This window comes from Rousettus aegyptiacus, unplaced genomic scaffold (genome assembly GCF_014176215.1).
Source record: "Rousettus aegyptiacus isolate mRouAeg1 unplaced genomic scaffold, mRouAeg1.p scaffold_m13_p_17, whole genome shotgun sequence".
Lineage (NCBI taxonomy): Eukaryota > Metazoa > Chordata > Mammalia > Chiroptera > Pteropodidae > Rousettus > Rousettus aegyptiacus.
This window is the reverse complement of record NW_023416292.1, coordinates 31,488,576-31,503,063: the sequence shown is the minus strand read 5'-3', so window position 1 is coordinate 31,503,063 and position 14,488 is coordinate 31,488,576. Positions and strand designations below refer to the sequence as shown.

The window sequence follows — 14,488 nt, the reverse complement described above, 5'->3', positions numbered from 1 at the left end:
TCCCACGCCCCAGGGTGCTGCGGCCCCTGGCCCTGTCGCCCGGTGCAGCTGCTTCTCAAGGCACAGCCAATGTGCACCCTGCCGGCTGCGTCCAGGGACGGGGACCACGGAGACCTGAGGAATGGGGGAGGGGGGTGTGCAGTGAGAGACAGGAAGTGGAGGACAGCGAGCTGAGGGAGGGGCAGCATCGCCCCCCACCCCCCGCCTCACCCACCGTCCACTGCAGCATGGCCTTGCGTCCCTCACCCACCCTCGCTCAGAAGAGCTGTGCGGCCCAGCAGTGCTCCCTCGGCCTCGGTCTGTCTGTCTGTCTGTCTGTCTGTCTGTCTACGAGGCTCGTCGCCCGGCTCCGTGAGGAGGCTGTGTGTGGAGACGGAGAAGGCCGCGCACGGATGAAGAGAAGTCACCGAAGACGAGGAAGCAGAGGACAGGGGTGAGGGCTCTACCGGCCCAGCCCAGAAATCACCCTGCGCCACCTCGGGACCGAACGAGGCCGCTGCGGGCTTCCCCCGGCCCCAGCCTCTCGCGCACCTTTCCCATGTGTGACTTGGTCCCCCAGGAAAGGAGGCCGCTGTGCCCAGCCCTTTCCAGGAAGGACCGAGCCACCGGCGCTGGGCTCCCTTTCTGCCTGAGGGACCTCTGCACTCACATGTCGAGTGGCTCTTTTTGTCGCTTCTCCAGTATGCCAAGGACTGCAGGCAGGCGCCCACACTCTGTGACCTCTCCTTGCACCTCGGAGGCAGAGCCCGCCCACACACGGTGCAGACCGGATGTTACAGGTGAGGCTCCAGTCAGCCCCTCAGTGGCAGAAAAGGAGGGGCAGGAGCCCTCAAAGGGGACAAGTCATGAGGCACAGATGTGCTAGACCAGTGGTCCTCAAACTTGGCTGCATGTTAGAGTCACCTGGAGAACTTTCAAAAGTCTCAGTGCCCAGGCCTCTTCCTGTCCCCATGCAAGCGGGACCTCCGGCGCGGGAGTCAGGCCATCGGGGCCTTGCAAAGCTCTCCAGGTGACCCCTGCGGACGGCCAACTTTGCAAATCACCTTTCGTCCCTTTGCCTCCATTTCCTGGGGACAGTCCCATTCCGTTTTTCCCTCAGGGGGCTTGGAGGAGTTTCCCGTGCCTCATCTGGATCAGAAGCTCTGCTGGGAGACGGAGCTCGGAGGCAGCTGCAGCTGACATGTCGTTTCGCGGCATCCAGCGCAGGGCCGCACGCAGCCAGGAGGCGCGATCATGACGCGCGTTTCGATCCAACGGCCAGAATGGACGGGGGTCTGGTGTGGGCAGAGACAGGGACGTTGCTGTAGACGGCTGAAGGGGACGCGGGCCTGCGTTAGGCGGTGGGTAAACCCTCCTGCTTCCTGTCAGGACCCCGACAGTATCGATGGCCTCTGCACGCTGGCCCTCCCTGCCCTGGACGTCTGACTGCCCACTGGGCCCTCCTGGGTCCTGGGTGCCAACTTCATCCCGAGTTCTGCATGGAGTTCCGTCAGCATAACGGCAGCCCGGACTTTGCCTGGACCTCTGAGGCCCTCTGCTGCCCTGGCGTGAGCCCCGCTGACGGCGGGGGGGATGGCGCCGTCCCCTGCACGCCGGAGCCTGCACACCAGTCCCGTGTGCAGTTTGTCACTCTGTGTCTCAGGATCACGCAGCTGCCCCTCCCTCTGTTCCAAACGCCAGTGAACTCAGGTACAACACGCCGTTTTTATTCTTTGTCTGGGGTGGGGGCAGTGGCCAGTCCCTGGTGTCTGCTGGGCGGGAAACCTGGCCCTTGGGCAGCTTTTGGAGTGTGCAGATGGGCCTCTTTGGGGTGGGAGGAACAACTCAGGGGGTTCGCCTGCTCCCTCTGCTCTGGGTCCGGGGAGATTACTGCTTGGAACTGGGAGTTTTCTCCAGATTGTGATTTTGTGCAGAATTGAGCCGGGGGAGAGACTGTGGGACTCGGGACTTGCCATATGACTTTTCTTTGGCCGGTGGGACAGCGGGGAATATAGCACAGAGATGTAGAAAGTGGTCGTGCATTGAAGTTTGCCCGCTTCCCGCTTGGGCCCCTCTGACTGTCATGTGAAGAAGCCCAGGCTGGCCTGCTGGATGAGAGAGCAAGATGAGTCATCTCGGCTGAGACCTCCTCAACCAGCCAAGCTTCCAGCACAGGAGTGAAGCCACGCAAACCCGTCCAGCCCCAGTCAACATCGTCCAGACCAGAGAACATCTCCGCCAAGCCACAACCGTGAGGAGAAAGAAATGTTATTGCTTTTTCAAAAAGAGGAAGGAAGGAAGGAAGGAAGGAAGGAAGGAAGGAAGGAAGGAAGGAAGGAAGGAAGGAAGGAAGGAAGGGAAGGAAGGGAAGGAGGGAAGAAAGAGAGAAAGAGAGAAAGCAAGCGAGCTGAGACTTCTGGTTTCTGGTCCAGAACATAAGGAGCTTGGAAATCATCACTTCTGTTCACACAACAAGAAAAAAGATGAACAAATGGAAAATCAACAACTTTTCTTAGATCCAAAAGAACTGAGGTCATAGGCAAACCTTTTTTTCTCTTCCAGCGTCCATAAATACAGTTCTGTTGGGACGCAGCCACACTCATTTGTCTACGGCTATTTCTCACGACAGCGGCGGGGTTGACTGGTGGCACATGGCCCCCAGAGCCTAAAACATTTACTATCTGGCCCTTCCAGAAAAGGTTCGCTGATCCCTGCTCTAGACTAGAAACCTCTGAAAGGCAGAGAGTTCCCCCTCGTCAACCCTGCTACTTTTGCTGTCCAGCGTCCATGCACCTGCTTTTGGAGGCCCATCCCGATTCCCTGCAGAGGGAGCCGGGCCCTCGCTCTCGGTCCAGCCCTGTGGGGAGGACCCACTTCTGTACATCCACTGACACACCAGTGCCCTGGGGCTCAGCAGCGGGGCTTGGGACACTTGATTCGGAGAGTCCAGAGCAAATCCTGGGACTTTTAAGGGGTCTTTTACCCTTTCCCAGGATGCGAACCTAAAGAGACGTAGAAATGGGTCCTCCGTGACCTTGCCACCCCGGGAGGCCAACGCCCACCCAGCACGGGACGCCGAGAGGCAGACGGACACCAGGCGCTGCCTACGTGTTGCAACCTGGGTCACGCGGAGTCCGAAGCCGACCTGTTTTTGAACTCAGAGACATTCTTGCTCAAATGTGTTCGAATTATATTTTCTATCACATGCAATAAAAAAAAAAAGAAGAGGAAGAAGAAGTCCTAACTGACAGAGTCCCCGCCCCACCTGTGTTCCCAGCCGCACCTGGCTCCGCTGCATCAACACCGGGGCTCTGTCGACTCTCACGAGTCAGGACGAGGGTTTGGAGAATTCGGAGCTGGGAAAAGCAAGCCCTGCAGAACTTTAGGGGTACAGCGAGAGATAAACACAGAGATGGATGGCCCTGAAAGGCAACGCACGTTCAAAAACAATGCCAGCAGCATCAACAGCCAGCGAACGTCGGCACGTGTTTAACATTGTGCCCTATATTGTTTCAATCTTATTATATCTGATGACAATGTATTAAAACTCCAACAAACAGAGAAACGGATACTCTCTGGAGGCTGTCCGATGTCACACAGGTAGTAAAGGGAGGAGGCTCGAAACCAGGTCTGCCCGATTTTAAAGCCCATGCTTATAACTCCTGTGACCCCTGGAGACCCTCTGCCCCCGGAAACAGGTCCTGTGAGGTAAAGCGGTCCGCCAAGGTCGCAAGAGACAGCTCTGGAGTATCACTTGGGTTCAAGTCCTACTTATCCTCCCTCCGCGACCTTCAGCAACTGACCTTTCTGAATCCCAATTTCCTCAGCTGTAACATGGGATGAACATTGCCTATAAAAAAGTCACCTCCCTGCAAACTGGGGAGGCAGACAGATGGATACAGAGAGTGAGAACTTACCAGAAACCCACAGGCAGACCCTTCCATAGGAATCAGTCCAGGGGACAAAAATATGAATTGTGATTGACAGATTGCTGGTGCAGGGTAATATTTGTATATTGTATCAATCCTATATAGTAACATCCTATAATATGTATAATGAATAATGCAATGTTCCAGTGCCATGTATACTAGAGTACATGCACAGTGTTTTAGCTAAATAATGAAAAAAACATTATAGTTGAATGAGATTGTGTGTGTGAACATATATATACATATTTCATTTGATTCCACTCTAAAGATCAGACCTCACTAAACTCTCCTGCCCAACTTACTTTCTAAGGTTGTAGTATCCTGGGAGCTGGCGTGGGACCCAGGACAGGGCATTGCAGGGTGAGGAGAGGGATGCGTACTTGTCCCTAAGAAGCTCAGCCCCCTCCTACCTAGGTCATGAACAAAGAAGGGACCCCAGCTTGCCCCTGGACTTTAAGGGGTGGCGCCCAGGTCCCCTCCTCATCCCCAGGAGTCTGGAGGATGTCCCGGAAAGCAGAGGTCTCAGCCCATTCGGGGCACAGGGAGGAACACGCCGGGGGGGTGGGGGGAGCAAGGAATGGGGGTGAGGAGAGCCAGGAGGGAGTATAATCCTGAAGCCGAGGGCATCGGTTTCCTAATAAACAAACCCTGGGCTCAAGCTGGAAACTAATGAAATCACTGAAAATAAAACCTTCCTCTCTGGAACTTCAGACAAAAAAAAAAAAAAAGAAAAACACCATGAAGACAACCAGGCCGGCTGGAATGTGAAAGTCAGCAGCTCTGAAAGGGGGGACAAAAGGTGGCCTGGCCATAGGTGGCCATGGCAGGCGACACAGGCCATGGGCTCCTGACGCCCTGGGTCCCACACTGCCGTCCGAAGCCTCCGCTCCCCTGGCGTGGCCACAGGGGTCCACCGGCTCGCCTCTTACTCCAGCCTCGGGGCTCGGCCTGTTTTCTCCTCGATCCGGCCTAATGTCATGGTCTTTCAGCTGCCACCTCAGGCAGCCCAGAGGCCCCAGCGGCAGCCACCGGGAGCCTGGGCAGACCTGGGGACACAAAGGCCTGAGGACTCTCCGTGCTGTTGGACTTCAGCGACTGGCCCGCAGCTGAAGTTGCAGGGGGAGGTGGTGACCGCCCTCGAGGACGGTGCTGCCGTCCCCAGCCACCAACCCCACGTGGAACATGGCCAGTCCCAGCAGCAGTTTGCTGTCAATGAAAATGACACACCGGAATTCAGAGACGTACTACCAAAACAGAAGGGCTCATTCATCACTTCCGTTATCGATCACTTGTAATTACACTATGTTGGATACGTTCGTTTAAATAACATACGTTATCAAAGTTAATCTTTCCTGTTTCTTTGTACACCTTTGAATGTGGCTACTAGAAAATTTTAAATTACACATGCGGTGTGCATTATATTCCTGTTGGACAGCCCTGCACGAGGATGCCTCCTCCCTTTGAACTGGAGCACAGGCACGAGCCTCTCTCACCTGAAACAAATCACCAGCCACTGACCCTCCCCTGATCAGGCCACGATCCTGCTGGTTTGAAAATTACATACCGGATTTCAAAGAGGTACTACCAAAACGAAGGAGTTTCCACGGTCAGCTCTTCCTCCGGTCACATATCCAGATGCACATGAAGAAGAGATAAGTCCCCATCGTGACGAATGACTCGGACCCAGGGGTGTGGGAGAAGACACTCCAATCTCTCAGAAATTCCAAGGCTTTAGAGTTCACCTCCCAGGAATACAGGACAAAGGCCGACTGCTCTTCGGGTAAAGTTAGTTCTTCAGTCTCCAGGCCCCCGCACCCCCCACCCCCCGGCCTGTGGCCATCTTCTTTCTCTATACCTAAGATTTGGAGAGGCCAGTGTAGGGCAAGAAAAGGAGGCTTAGCTCAATTTTCCAGTACATTCGAGCACGAATATCACAATTACAATCTTACCAACAAGGCCTGTGTTGTGTCATTTCACAGTATGGTGGGTGCAACCCTGAAAAAAAAGATGCCAACACATTCCTGGAATCCCCCCGTTCATCATCATGTCACAGGATCACATGACCAGGCTTCCATTCGATCCTGACAGACTCCAAAAGCAGGAGCAGCTCATCAGTACATGGCTTCACCCATTCAGGTATCCGGTACAACTGAGTTAAGAGCTACCGTTTCTTGCTCTGAGTCTCTTTTGAAGCATTAACGGAATCTTGGACCTGCCTCATTGCACACCGTTTATTCTTTTTTTTATTTTTTTTATTTTTTTTACCCTTAGCTACTGTTCCTGTCTCTCCATTTATACCCAGACGTTCTCACCTTTTTAAGGGACATTAGGTTTGGCCACTGGTCTAGATGGCTGGCAGCAATACCAGTCTAGCAAACGCCTCCTCCCCGGTCCACCAGCCACAAGCTCAAGGTTCCCAAGATGACCCTCGCTCCTGACCAGCCGGCTCCGTCCCCCCTCTCCTCCCCTGCTGCTCAGTGCATGCTGTCTGGGCAGGGCTGGACGGTCTGAACCTCACGGTGTACAGTGGGGGGTCCTTCCTTCTTGTGGGATCATCATCCAGGATGGTGGACTGGGGGCTTTGCCTTATACAAACAGCTTTCTTTAAGGAATTTGCTGAGATGCCTGATAAATGCTCCCTTAACCCTTGAGGTTATATTTTCCATAAGATGCCCCAAAATATCCTTGCTCCGTACAAATGGAAAAATGTGAAGCCAACATCTTATTATTCTTGGTTATTTTCAGTTGTACTTTGATGGAAAAATAAGTTATTCCTTACATTAGGCTTTAACCTACATTCATTCTGATTGCATTTCTGAGAAATATAGATTTGGGTTTTTGTTTTTTTTACGGGCTCATCTCATGTTTCCTTTTCTTGATCCTTAGATTAATATGATTACCATATGCATTTTATGTCTCCAAGTTGCTTATAAGAACTGAAACATTTTCCAGGAAACAACACAGAGGCCTTTATGATCCAGCCCTTGCACACATGTACACACAGCCTCATCTCCATTCATACCACCCACCCACCCTGTGGACAACCCCCAAGCTCTTGGGGTCTCTCCCACTCCCCGCCAAATAATCTGGCATGGTGCCGAAGAACTCGGAGCCAGAGTAGAATGGACTCCAGTTTAAGTTATGGTTCTGCCATGCATTTATTGGCCAGAAACTTGACCTTGGGCAAGTTTCTAAACTTTCGTTTCCTCACATGAAAAAAATGCAGATGATAAGAGTTCCTGTCTGTCATCACAGTGCGGTAACTCATCACAGCCATTAGAATGGCTATTACAAAGAAAAAAAAACAGAAAATCACAAGTGTTTGCCAGGTTGTAGAGAAATTGGAACCGTGTATGCTGCTGGTAGGAACGTAAAATCGTGGAGCCTCTGTGAAAAACGTGATGGCCGTTCTTCAGAAAAATTACAGATCGGCGTTCAGATTTTCCAAGGGAACCCCAGGATTGTCATGTGATCCAGCAAAGATACTTGCACACGCACATTCATTGAAGCATTATTCACAGTGACCAAAAGATGGAAACAACCCAAGCGATTGTCGCTGGATCGACGGGTAAACGAAATGGGCATGTGTCGCATGGAATGTTATTCGCCTTAAAAAGGAATGAAATTCTGGTACACGCTGCGACATGGATGAACGTGGAAGACGTTTTTCAAAGTGAAATAAGCCAGTTACCAAGGGACAAACATTAAATGACTACACTTGGATGAGGTACCTGGAGTCTTCAAACTGATCGAGACCAAAAGGTAGTGTGGTGGGTGTCAGGGGTTTGAGAGCGAGATGACAGAAGTTTTGGCTTTACGGGTTCAGAGTTTCAGTTTGGGAAGATGAAAAAGTTCTGGAAATGAACGGCGGGAGCAGTTGCGCAACAATGGGAACGTACTTCATGCCGCTGAACTGCACCTTTGAAATGGTTACAATTGCAAATTTTATGTTCTATATACATTTCACTATAATACGATTTTTAAAAAATGTACGGCACCTTCTCAGAAGGTCACGGTGAAGACATAAATGCACAGGACACAGCTGGCAGGTGCTGGCGTACGGCAGGTGCTCAGACGATGTGGACACCTCCTTCCTCCTGGAAAGCCCTTGCCCCGCCATCAGAATAATCCCCACGCTCAACTCAGACGCCCACGCCCCTTGGAGTCCGTTCCCACTCCTTGTACGGACTTGGCCATTTCACGCTGAGTCAGGGGTCCATTCCCTCAGGCACGTGCCTCTCACACGGGCCGGCTTCTCCCTGGTTCCGCCTTGATTCCCTCATCTGCCTTCCGCACTAGACTCAGGTCCCCGAGGACTGGGTGTCCCCTTCCTTTGTCATCCTAGCGCCTAGCAGGGTACCTGCTACGTGTGTTCAGAATGTTTATCACACATATGAATAAGGAGGCTTTGCTTAAGTAGGAAGAGTTCCTTTTTTGGAGCCGAACAATTTCATAGACCCGTATGTGAACCACTAGTTGAATTTTTAATATTTGAGGATAAAAAGTTTGTCATGGCCTGATGGTCCTATAAAGACAGTACTTTTAAAACCCAACTGAGTCAAGACACTAGTTTCAATACACGTACAGATTTGTAGGTCAGGGGCTATAACTCCTGGCCTCCTGGGGACATGGGTCACTCCTGCTGGCAACTGTAATGCTAAAGGACATGGCACTTTTAGAGCTTGTTTTTTACTGCTTATGCACAAATCCTGAAGATGAGTTTGAATTGGAAAGATGATAAAGCATCTCTCGTTTGTCCTAAGTGCGGGCATAGAAAAAGATGCTGGTGGTTATCCTGGAGACTTTGGAGAAGGAAGAACTGTGGATAATAGGCAACCCCAGAACTGAAGGTCAGATTCTGGAAGGTTTGTCTGTCAATTTGGGATTTTCTGACAGAAAGGAAACAGAGACCCTTAGACTCCTGCAAGTTCCAGACTAAAGTAAGTGTCCCCTTAAAATGAAGGTGACCCCACGGGAGATGGCTATAACCAGTAAGGAAAGTTTACTTGGGAAACTTTGCACAGGCGTGTCTAAGTTGGCTGGAACTGCTGTAACAAGGGACCACCGACTAAATGGCTCAAGCGACAGAACTGTATCGGGTCACAGGCCTGGGGGCCGGGAGTACAAGGCCGGGTGTCAGCAGGGCTGGCTCCTTCCGAGGGCCGCGAGGGAGAATCTGCTCCCTGCCTGTCCCCGGCTTCTGGTGGTGTGATGGCCGTCCTCGGCGCTCCTTTGCTTCTGCTCCATCACACCCCCCCCACCCCGCCTCCACCTTCGCATGGTGCATGTCTTTGTCCAATTTCTCTTCTTCTAAAGGACACCAGTCATTGGATTAGGGGTCCAGCCTAATAGTGTCGCCTTAACTAATTGCGTCTGCAAAGACCTTCATTTCAATTAAAGTCACATTCTGAGGTACTGGGGGTTAGGACTTCAACATATGAATCTGAAGGAGACACGTTTCGACCCGCAGGGAAGTGCCACTGCTTTAAGGAAAGAAAGTGCTCAGGGGACAGCGTATTAGAGGCCTCTGGGACATACATCCCTGTCTCTGAGCAGCTCTTACTAGTTATTTATTTATTTATTTATTTATTTATTTGATGAGACATCACATACTTTTACTTTCCCAAGACTAATCTGGCAAATCTTTAAGTATATACACAAAATAATAATAATAAATGAATGCCATATGGAAGAGAATCAATCTTTGCCATTGACACGAACAGACCCTGGCAGAGGTCAGCGGCTTCTGAGTGGCAGAGGGGGTTGCAGAGATCATAGCCAAGCCTGCCGCTTGGTAACCGTTTTCTGAAAAGGGCCGTAAATATATTAGGCTTTGCGGGTTATATGATCTCTGTTACAAACGTTTGACTCTGCTGTTCAAGCATGGAAACAGCCATAAACGACTCGTAAACAAACGAGCCTATTTGTTCCAATAAAACTTTATTTGCGCAGTCAGGCCTCAGAGCCAGATTTGGCCTCTGTGCCTTATTGGTTGAGACTATCGCTTCCCCTGCTGAATCCCTCCCCTTTATGCTGTCACTCTTTCCGGTGTGTCAGTCCCCACCTGATATCCATCCCCTCTCACCTCTCCTCCTCCAGCCCAGCCCAGTCCTCCGGCTCTTACTTCTCCTCCATGCAACTCATCATAAGGGGTCTCTGCCCTCACAGTCACCCCTCTTTCACTGCAATAGTTGGCTTCCTTTCATCACACCCCACCGCACGGCCTCATCCTCAGAACATCCTTTCTTTTCCATCCCAATTCGAAATCTGATTCAAGCTCCCTGCCCCACCACATGCCCACAAAGGAGACGGACTCAGCCTTCATGCAGGGCATCGCAGTACTGAGCCCGAGCCAGGCAGTGTGTGCATAACCATATGTATGCAATATATGTGGAAAATACTTTCAGCTCATCCATCTCAATTTATGAACCTCCCTGGCAGCCTCTGCTCTGCTCTCACATGAGACTCTGCCAAGTTTATAAATACTTCCTCCGAATGACAATAAATTTGGTTTTCCCTAATCTTTCACTCCATAGATAAAATCTCATTGAGGTTGTTGCGCTAGTACTAACACTTCAAGTTAACCGTTTGCTTGATCGATCTCAGCACTCTGACCAAAGGTATTCCGAGGGCCTTCTAGTCACGGTTCACAGCTGCCCGATTCCAAGATGTGTGCCAAGTCTGTCCTGAACGCCGAAGCTCACTCACTTGGATGCTTGCCCCTCAGGCTGCTCCATTCTGTAAAGTGAAAACCATTGATAAAATCCAGACGGGTTACAGAGGGGCCTAGAGGAGATCGTTTCTCTGAGCACTCGACTGTACCTTCTCCAACAACAGACGAATTTACCAGATGCAACGGAAGCAGGCTGCCTTCTTCTTCCCGTGGAAGACAAGCTCGCCCTTTGTTCCGCTGTGCCCCGAAGAAGTTTTAGACACGGAAACCAATATATCATCTCATCTTCGCTTTTTCTCTCCGTTCTTTTCTCGTATTCTCTTCTGTAGCTGGCCAGTTGCTGAGCAGAGCACCAGGCACGTGAGAGACATTTTTCAAAGGTCTCTTCTTGTCATCACCAAGATGACAGCACTCTTTCCTTTCCTCTGTCCCGACTCAGCTACGACGGCTTTGTAAATGTTTAAAAAGTGGCTATTCCAGGCTACAATTATCTTAGTCACGTTCTTTTTCAAAAAATCACTATTACTGCCCGAATGACATCGACTAAGATTTTCGTCTTGCGTCGTGTACCGTTCAATTTACTAGTCATTTGGTTAATAGGATTTATTCCTTGGGCCCGTAGCCTGTTGCTTCCATGTGCCTTAAGGGTACAACTCGAAACGGAAAACAAAACGCTTTTATTGTCAGAGCAGAGGAAAGCGGTGATGGTCAAGTTACTTTCGTTTCTTCGCTTTTACCTCCCTCCCTCCCTTTTTCCTGGGTCACTCTGATGACCAATGAGCCAGGCATTCACCTCGGGGCCCTCCTGGGGGAGTAATGAGTCACGGCACCCACCTGTCTCCCGTGGACAGCCACCTGCCCTCGCTCACTGCCTCCCGCCTCAGGGCGGGGCTCCGTACACAGCATAGTGTTCTCACCTGGCGAGGGTGTTGATTGACTGAGGGGCCCCCAGCTGAGGCGCTGTGAAGACGGCCCCGCTGAGTCAGAGGCGGCCCGGGGGCTCCCGCACTGGATCGCGCACTGCCTGCGGCATAGGCTTTGTGGTGCCGCAGACCTGAACTTGAACCCTGCCTCTAGCCGTCGAAGCTGCTGACTGAGAGACCTGGGGGTTCTCACCTCAAACGCTGCCCCTCTTACAGGCTTCTGGTGAGCATCGGTGAGATGATATTCGGAAAGCACCTTGCGCAGCTCACAGCAAGTGAGAAAGAACACAGAGGAGGGAGGGAGGGGCGAAGCGGACGGAGGGCAGCTGCCAGGGGCCACTCTGGGGACTTCGCGGGGGAACCGATCTAGACCAGGCCCAGATAGACAAAGGCACCAATGGGCGAGCGGGACCGCGGGCTTCGAGGGTGGGGAGCGCCCTCTGCTTGCTGGCCCCACAGCGCCATCTAGGGGCAGAGCACGCTCCGAGCAAACGGTGGCCTCGGCGAGGTCCTTCAGTCCCTTTTCGCTCTTTCCCGCATCCCGCGAACTTTCCCACCCACCCTCATTCCTTCTTCTTCCTCTGTCTCCTCTTCCCGGTGCAGCGTTTTTCACAGCGGGGCCCTCGGGGCTCAGGACAAAATGATTGGTTTGAGGAGAGTCAGGTAAAGATCATTCATTCCCCAGCATCGCTTGCCCCTCCTCCACCGCTGACTCCTCTGGATGGCACCGGAGGCTCCTGGATTGTCACCGGCATGTTGGCATGTCGACCCCGCGCTCTGAGGAGAGAGCCCGTGGTGCCGCGGGCCACAGGGTCCTGGCTCGCGCCTCCGCAGGCCCGAGGCTCATGAAGAGAGGGACGGTCCCACTTCGTGCCCACCCCCTTGGGCCTGCTTTCTCTGGGGTGGATTCCACTGTGACTCGTGTTCTCCAAGCATAGCAATAACTCTGTGCAATGAGCTCACAAGCTAATGGCAGCGACAAGAGTTTTCACTTTAGATAAAAACAAAGAAACAAAAATAAACAAAAAACAAAAACAAAAAATAAACAAAAAAAGCCTTCAAACGGTGAAGGATCATTTTGTCCAAGTCTGCATTTTATAAGCCTTGCCAATGTCTACTCCTCATTCCAGAAATCATGATTTAAAAACAATGCTGAATTATTTCCTTCAAAATCCATCTATAAAAAGATTTTGGATTTAGTTCAGCATTCTCTCCACACCTCCTTAAATCTCTCCCGTTCTTCTCGAGAGCTAAGGTTCGCTTTCAAATCTCAGCAAGTTGAGCTTAAAACAGCATCTAGTTTGTTTGGTGTCAAGTGTGTTTGGAAGCTCAACAGAAACGTTGTTACGTGATAATGAATTTCATGAAGCATCCTTGGAGGGCATCACGTTCAAACCACTTCCTGCGTTTTCTGGCAAATTATCGGATGCCAATTTGTCTGGAGCGGGGAAGAACAATAAGCAGAAACTAAACTGCATTCCTGTTTAGTTGTCTTTTCCCAAAAACAAATGTCATGAAGCACATACTTCTGCCTTGATAGTGGTTATTAGTAAACTGAAACCGGTTTGGGTTTTTACAAATTGTCTAGTTCAATTAGGGAGTTAAGCTTAGCAAATATGTTTAAATTGCAGCGATTCCGATCAAGCCAGACGTGTATGTGGAAACGATCACCTGCGTCGAATGAAGACTAAATGGAAGCACGACATACATTTCCGCCTCCTTTCCTCCGTGCTGGCTGGCGGTCACCTGGTACACAGGTAATGACACTGCCGACCCACGTGACTTCTCTGTTTCGAGCACCCGCACCCTCTGACGCCCGAAGACAACACACCTCACCATCCTTCGAATTCCAGTCAAACTCCATCTTCTAGGTAAAACCACCTCTTCGTTCTCGGGAGCAACTTAGGTGCTGTGCTCAGTGTGCCCGGAGGGCTTCACGTGTGCCTTCATTAAGCCCTTACTATACTATAATTTTTGGCATTAATGCCAGTCTTCATATATCTGAGTCTCAGTGTTCACGAGTTCCTTTGTTGCCCGCTCAGTAATCGCTACAGCTCAGCGGCAGACAGTCTCTGAGAACTTCGCATTGATTAACTCATTTAACCCTCGTAGGAACCCTCAGGGCAGGGGTTCTCAGACAGGGTTTCGTGGCCCCCCAGCACTGTTACTACAGGTCGAGTGATACAGTCGACCCTTGAGGAACCCGGGGGCAGCAAGTGCACAGAGGGAGGGCTGGCAGGCTCTTGATCTCAGCCTCTCCCTCCTGAATTATTTTCCACTCTCACCCTGCAAGTAGGCCCCGAGGGTGTGAAAGCAAACCGGGGGAAGGAATTTTGAGAAGGAATTTTTATGGGCTCACTTACCTCCCTCCTGCTTTACTATTGTTGTAAACATCTTGGATAGTGTCAGGGTATAAGTGAACTGCGTTGCGAAGTGTTGGTACTTTTTCCTAGTGAGTCTTTGAGACATGGCAAAATGATGAGAGGGCACCCACCTGCTCTGCCTTAGACCTGGCGCTTTTTTTGTCCCAGGAAATGGAGAAATTGCAAACTGTTAAATGTGAACTTTGGGGTATTCTTGAGGGTGATTTCTGTATTCTGGAAAGACCACGCAGAAATTTACCTGCTGGAGGGGAGGAACATTTTCCCTCTACTCATCTTAAGTTCCTGGCTAAGCTCTGTATACAAGACAGATGAACAAGCGAAAAACAAACTCGTTTATTAACATGCCTGTAACAAACGAGAGTATTCAGAGATGAGTAACTCAAAGACGTGGCTGAGAATTCTAGCTTATATAGTATCCTCAAAAAAAGAACAATAAATTTGTAGAGACATTACAAGAAAAAAGAAATTCCAGGACAAATTAAAGCTTCCAAGGGTGGCAAACTTGAGAAGGTTCAGTATATGGAAACTAATGGTAGATAAAGGCTATTTAGCAAAGTTTGTTATGGAGATTCCTTTGGGGCCTTCTCCAGGCTGATGAAT

At 50.8% G+C, this 14,488-nt stretch overlaps 1 long non-coding RNA gene across 1 annotated transcript; it reads left to right on the top strand.

The window, feature by feature from the left end:
- Positions 1-572: 572 nt before the first annotated feature.
- LOC107499829 lies at positions 573-13,648 on the top strand. The gene is made up of 4 exons (XR_001594375.2): positions 573-779; positions 1,100-1,689; positions 5,888-6,044; positions 13,136-13,648. It is a non-coding gene; the product is annotated as an uncharacterized LOC107499829 (long non-coding RNA).
- The last annotated feature ends 840 nt before the right edge of the window (positions 13,649-14,488 follow it).